The sequence below is a fragment of the Aphelocoma coerulescens genome, chromosome 11, assembly GCF_041296385.1.
Source record: "Aphelocoma coerulescens isolate FSJ_1873_10779 chromosome 11, UR_Acoe_1.0, whole genome shotgun sequence".
NCBI lineage: Eukaryota > Metazoa > Chordata > Aves > Passeriformes > Corvidae > Aphelocoma > Aphelocoma coerulescens.
Genome location: NC_091025.1, coordinates 2376176 through 2383051, shown reverse-complemented (window position 1 = coordinate 2383051; position 6876 = coordinate 2376176). Strand labels below are relative to the sequence as shown.

The 6876-nt window shown below is 52.6% G+C and overlaps 1 long non-coding RNA gene across 3 annotated transcripts; it reads left to right on the top strand.

Moving 5' to 3' along the window:
* Positions 1-1156: 1156 nt before the first annotated feature.
* On the top strand, positions 1157-5593 carry LOC138117063 (uncharacterized). Of its 3 annotated transcripts, none has more exons than XR_011154486.1 (5): positions 1157-1213; positions 2881-3008; positions 3115-3248; positions 3587-3904; positions 4736-5593. It is a non-coding gene; the product is annotated as an uncharacterized lncRNA (long non-coding RNA). The 3 variants fall into 3 exon arrangements; XR_011154484.1 differs by having other exon boundaries at positions 3115-3282; XR_011154485.1 differs by lacking the exon at positions 1157-1213 and adding an exon at positions 1284-1337 and having other exon boundaries at positions 3115-3282.
* Positions 5594-6876: the final 1283 nt, after the last annotated feature.

Here is a 6876-nt window from a genome sequence, read left to right as displayed (position 1 = left end):
GCTTGGCTTGTGGAGGGGCAAGTTTGGCTGAGCCCATAGCAAGGACTGCTGGCAGATGAGCTCAAAGTCCTTTGGGGAAACCAGCAGGGGAAAAATCAACTCAGCCAAGACACCCCCTCTGTCTCCTGGCTGGACAAGGAGCTGCAGTGACCTTGTCCAAACATGGCCTGGAGTTGGAAGTGAGGAAGGAGAGGATGTGACTCACATCTGGGATGTGGTCACAGAGGACAGATGTGTTTTATTACTGTCCAGCCCCTCTCTGCAGGTCTGTCTCAGTGACTCAGCCTTGCCTTCGGGCCCTTCCGAAAGGAGCCACGCACAGCCCTTCCCAGCAGCTTCCCTCGGCTGCAGTACAAGAGATTTGGGAAGTTCAGGCTCCTGTGAAGGGGAAAAAAAATAAATTAAAACAAATCAAAGCTATGTTTCTCCATGGGAATCTTCCAATTTCAATTGTAAATCGTTCAGAGAAGGAGAAAATCAAATGTTTTAGTGGTGGGATTCATCTCTCTGCGTTCAGAGACTTAAAAGCCGAGCATGCCCCAATCCCAGTGGAAGGGCAACGAGGAATCCTCTGGGGTTTCTTGGACACATCCCAGAGGGCAAGAGGAAACATTTCCTGGAGATGTTCCATGTCTGGAAGGAGGAATAAGGGGATTTCAACAGGTCCTTCTCAGAATCCTGAGGAAACTCAGCAGCGTTTAGTGGAGAGAGCCCCAAAGCACCGAGATGAGGCTGAGCCACCATGTGTTAGACATCAGAGAATCTAAAGAGGGGAGCCCTGCCACCAGCTGGGCACAGCTTATCACTTCTGGGCGTTCCTGTGGAATCCCGATGCAGCTCCCCCACCTTGGGAAGGGCTTCCCTTCCCCCATCAACCCTCAAAGAGCCCCTGGCACACTCACCGTCGCTGTTTACCCACCGCTGCCACCAGGTACCGAGGGACACACGCGGTGACGGCCCTGCCCAGAACCCCCCCTTCACACCTGTGGTTTTCCCAGCGGGAGAGCAGGTGGAGCACATCAGCCAGGCGGCTTTTCCAGCCGCATGCCGGCTTTGACGGCACCGGGAGCCAAAGCTCCATGGGCTGCCCTGGGCCAAGCGCTGCCCGCCCCGGGAGCCAGCGGTGCAGTTCGCCTGGCAGACACTGGATGGGGCTACGAAACCGGATACCGGCACAGCTGGCACAGCCGGGGGGCAGAACGGCCTCTGCCAGGTATTTTTGGGGTCTCTCTTTGCGGGTGCCAGGCTGACGGTGCCACAGCTGCCACCACCCGTGCGGTATGCTGGGCCCGGCACCAGGTGGCATCAATCCAGGCTCCACGTCTCCTGGATACTCAGTGAGTATCTGGCTGCACCTGGAGAAAGCTGGAGGCTTCACCTCCAAAAGCTGTTCCATGTTCTGAGTGTGGCAATGGGAAGGGAGAGCGGGAGTTGCTGCCTTGCAAAGTGCAAGGTTTTCTGCTGGTTTTCTGCTGCAGATGCAAGATGAGGTGACCTTCCTACCTCCCACCTGCCTGGATCCCAGCTCTTTGAGGGGCTTTGGAAAAGGGCATGGAGGGACAGGACAAGAGGGAATGGCTTCACATTGTCAGAGGGCAGGGTGAGATGGGATATTAGAGAGAAACTCTTCTCCGTGAGGGTGAAGAGGCCCTAGAGAGAAGCTGTGGCTGCCCCTGGATCCCTGGAAGTGTCTGAGGCCAGGTTGGAGGGTGTGTGCTGATCTCTGGGACTTTCACCTGTTTTTCCAGCACCTTCTTTGATGTGCTGTGTTTGCTCATCTCTCTTTGCTTAGTGCCAACTGTAACATGCTGAGGGGATGGGCGAGGGCCAAAACCTCTGTGTTGGGGTGCTCTGAGGTGGCTGGTCCTGTGTGTCAGGGCCTTTGCTGTGGCACAAGGGCTTCTGGCTGCATTTTGGCCGTGTGCCACCACATACCCACTCCAAACAGAGCATTCTGTGGTCACGGTGCTGCCCTTTGAAGTCACCTTGGTGGTGGCTGTCACTGAACGGGCGCTATCAAGGGAGATGTTGATGCAACCACTTCCTCCTCTTGTCCCCAGCCTGGTCTGGCTCTGTTGCCTGGGGACAGACTATTGTCCCCTCTGCAGGGCCATGTGCCAGCCCAGGGCGTGCAGATCCCCCCTTGCTTTAGCAGGGATGGTGGTGGTGGCACTCCAAGCCTTGCTGTGATGCCACCCTTGTCTCTGCTCTGCCCAGCTGGGGCTGCTCTGCTCCCAATCCCTTGGGAAGCTGCTCTGTTCCCTGCCCTGGATCAATAGCCATTACATTTCCCATCCTGCTCCAGAGCAGTGCCAGCAGCTCCATTACTGCTGCGGGCGGCTGGGCTGGGAGGAAGGTGGGGTGCAGGGATGGGCAAGCTCCGCTCACAGGGGTTCTGTGGCTGGGCAGAGCTGGGCAGGGAGAAGAGCAGCAGCGAGGGAACACCTTGGGAATGCTGCAGGGATGGATGCTTTGACTGCTGGGTTCCTGCTGGGGCAGCAGGGTCAGAGCTTGTGCAGTGTCCTGGGAGTCCTGGCTGTGCTGTGGTGGTCAGGGACAGGCTGCCTCCCAATGGTGTCCTGGGGACACAACTGTCCAGGGGACACCCCCCTGCTGGGGGCACCACCTGCCTTGTCCCCTCCTTGGGAATGGGATCGCTGGTCTGAGCCCGTGGGCTCTCTGTGGATGCTGAAGACAGTGGGGTCCTGGCTGTCACTCCTGCTGGGCTGGGACACAGTGTCTAGGGGACACTGGCACAGGACATGGCTCTGCCCCACAGCTTTTGGGGGATGGGGATGGGGACAGGCTGTGCTCAGACAGCCCATTCTTCCTCATTCTTCCCCATTCGTCCTGCCCCTAACAGCAAATCCTGTCCCACAGCTGCAGCCAGCAAGCTGGAGATCCCCATGCCAGCCGTGGTGGAAGTGGAGATTGGGGGCACAGCCAGGACCGAGTGCAACTTCTACATCCCTGAAGATGCTTCCTACACCCGCATCGATCGGTTCTAGGTGAGTGCTGGGCTGGGAGAGCAGCTCTGGCTGGTGGGCTGGGGTGGCAACCAGCCCAGGGCTTCCTGCCGGGCTGCCCAGCCCAGCGTCACCTCTCATCTTGCAGGTGGACGCAGCAACAGGCAGGTGAGGCTGTACCACAGCACGGCCAGCAGCGTCCTGGAGGACAACACGGACTACAGGGAGTGGCTGTGGGGACAAGGCCCTGTCCATCAGCACGGTGACAGTGCAGGACACCAGGTGTGCCAGGTGGGAGCTGGCAGCTACAGCTTGGGTGAGAACAGCACCGAGCTCAGCGTCTACAGTGAGTGACAGGGCGGGAGGGCAGCATGGCTGGGCAGCTGCTCTGCGGGGCTGGCAGGGATCCCATCCTGTCCCTCCTAATACGTGTGGGATGGTTTCTGTTCCCAGGGGTCCCTGAGACCCCTGACATTGAGATGCTCACCTCTAGCCTGGGGAGGGAGCCCCAGCTGTCCCCCAGCACATTGTGTGGGTCACTACCACACCTGCAGCAGAGGATTTGATTTGTGTTCATCCCTAACCGCTCGTTTTCCCTCGCTCTCTCTCTGTTTTGGCAGAACTGAAGAGGGAGAAATCCATCGCTCTGAGAAACTGGAGAGGAAACCTACGGAGGGCTTCCTTCCTTCAAACCTTCCCTGCTCTTGCATTGCCTTGTCCGAGCCCTGCTCCAGCCCCTGGGGAGCACGGCCAGAGCCCACCCGTGTGTCACCGTGCTGGACGTGCAGGGGACACCTCCCTGACTCACCTGGCCCTTCCCTCAGCCTTGCAGGTGTTGCCTGAGCAGCAAAGCCAGACTTGCTTCACTACACCGGAGAACATTAGGAAGAACGATCCCATTAATCCCTACTTGGTGGAAGGACTTGAGGCTTTTTCAGGTAATCTGTCCTGTACATGTGTGGGAAGGTTTGGATGTGGGTTTTTTACCCTGAACTTGCTCAGAGAGGCTGGTTAAATTTGGGGTTTGGGATGTCCCAGGCACCTTAGCTGTAGTGGTGTGCAGGCTGGAGGAGATGAGAGTGGAAGGGGGGAGTGTTAGAGAGGTGTTTGGGTTAGGACACATTTCTACCCCTGTGGCAGCTAATAATACGCTAGTAATGACCAATACTAATTAATCTACTAGTTTTTCTAAGAAATAATCATAGATTTGGGTTGCAACAGGTGATTTTACTACTGGATCCTAAAAGATAATATTGTCAATAGAATTTAATAGATCCCAGCAGTAGAATTTATTGATCATTGTACTAATAGCTAATAGCAAGGCTAGAGATGCTGCTGCTTACAGCAGATGATAATAAACACTAATAAACGAATACTATTAATTAATAAGAAATATAAATAAAGCTGATAACCACCTCCTGTCACTCCCCTGACAGGACAGAGGGCAAAGGATGGGTGACACCTCAGGCCACTGGGTGACCCTGAAGCCTTGGGCTCCCCTGGACTGGCCTGGCAGTGTTTGATCCATGACACCAAAGTGCCCCTTCTCATTTGGCTCATAATATTAACCCTTGCATTGTCATTTGACCCTTTGATCAATTCTTAGAGTCTCAAGTAACTCCAAATGAGCTCAATTAACCCCAAATGAGCTCAGGGACTCAGGAAAGGGTAGTACCAGGGGCAATTACCTCATCACCTACCTCTCTAACTGGGGATTCTTGCCAGTTCCACTGATTTGCTAAACATATAAAATTGTAAATATGTTACAGGGTGCATCCTCTACACATTTTCATCCAGCGTGTTGTGCACCATAAGGATCCTTTTAAAGGTCACCCTTTTTATCACCTAACCCAGTCTGGCTCGGAAAAGACATCGCTTTCTGGTGACTCCGCCAGGACAGGAGGGACTTGTGACACAGCTCCTGGGATCGGGGACTGCCCCGCCCGGCCCATCCTGGCACCATCATCATTAAAACAAACGGGGGCTCTTCGTGGTGGTCTGGGAAACTCCGGGAGCTCCAGCAGCCAACCTGGAAGGAGAAATATGATAAAAGGCGGTGTTTTGTTGCTAGCATTTGTAGGGTTTGCACTTGGAGATCTCTTGTGGGGTTTTTTTGGGCGGGAAAGGGGCAGAGGGGGGCACATAGGGCTGGGTTTTTGTTCGTTCCCTATGTTTCGTTCTCCTGCGGTTCCCACAGGGGTTCGGTCCGGAGGTCTGAGCGGGGGATGCCCTTCCCTCAGCCCTGCCTGCAGACTGTCACTGCTCAGCTCAGCCTGTGGCCAGGGCTAAGCGTTACTCCTCGCACTGGGTGTGCATTTCCAGGAGGGATTTTTTCCTCCAATACTCGCAAGGTTTTTTTAATCTATGTGAAAATAAAGTACGGATTCAAAGCTGGGTTGTGGAGTTTGCTCCCACAAACAGAAGGGTTTGTGTTACTCCATGAATCCCGGAGATTTGAGTCCGAATCCCAGTCGGACAAGGTGTTTTACTCATGCACTCTCTTTCTAACCAAGTGAGAATCCCACAGAGGACTCGGTCCTGGTTGGCTGCCAACTCCTTCCTCAGTGGCTTTTATCCCATTTGTAAATGGAAACATGGGATGCATCTGCTCGAGTGAAGAGAAAATAAAGATCCCCCAAAACTCCCCACTAGATTTAATAATAAAATTATTAAAAATTACTCTGATGTGTAAAAAGACGTCTCTTATCACGGAGGAACTGCTTCGGCTTTCTACGCAGGTGTGGTCGATGCAGAGTTTGGAGAAAGGAGGGAGCTGCCCTCCCTGCAGCAGCTTCGAAAGTGAATTAATGTCAGAATTATTGTTACAACTCCCTCAGCAACAGCACAACAATGAGATTTTATACACTGCACTCTTCATGCTATTTTCCTGAGGTCACAGGGGTTGTGTGAGGTCATTGGAGTCCCTGATCGGGGTTACTTGAGGTCATTGGAGTATTTTTTAATTGATCCAGGGGTTACTTGAGGTCATTTGTGGCCCTCATAGGGATTACTCGAGGTCACAGGGGTTACTTGAGGTCATTTGAGGCCCTGATTGAGGTTACTTGAGGTCATAGGGGTTACTCGAGGTCATAGGGGTTACTTGAGGTCATTTGAGTATTTTTTAGTTGATCCAGGGGTTACTTGAGGTCATTTAAGGCCCTCATAGGGGTCACTTGAGGTCATTTGAGGCCTTGATTGAGGTTACTCGAGGTCATAGGGGTTACTTGAGGTCATAGGGGTTACTTGAGGTCATTTGAGTATTTTTTAGTTGATCCAGGGGTTACTTGAGGTCATTTGAGGCCCTCATAGGGGTTACTTGAGGTCATTTGAGGCCCTGATTGGGGTTACTTGAGGTCATAGGGGTTACTTGAGGTCATTTGAGGCCCTCATAAGGGTTACTTGAGGTCACAGGGGTTACTTGAGGTCATTTGGGGTTACTTGAGGTCATTTGAGACTCTGAGACTTGATCAAAGGGTCAAATGACAATGCAAGGGTTAATATTATGAGCCAAATGAGAAGGGGCACTTTGGTGTCATGGATCAAACACTGCCAGGCCAATCCAGGGGAGCCCAAGGCTTCAGGGTCACCCAGTGGCCTGAGGTGTCACCCATCCTTTGCCCTCTGTCCTGTCAGGGGAGTGACAGGAGGTGGTTATTAGCTTTATTCATATTTCTTATTAATTAATAGTATTCATTTATTTTATTAGTGTTTATTATCATCTGCTGTAAGCAGCAGCATCTCTAGCCTTGCTATTAGCTATTAGTACGATGATCAATAAATTCTACTGCTGGGATCTATTAAATTCTATTGACAATATTATCTTTTAGGATCCAGTAGTAAAATCACCTGTTGCAACCCAAATCTATGATTATTTCTTGGAATAAAGAGTAGATTAATTAGTATTGTAGTT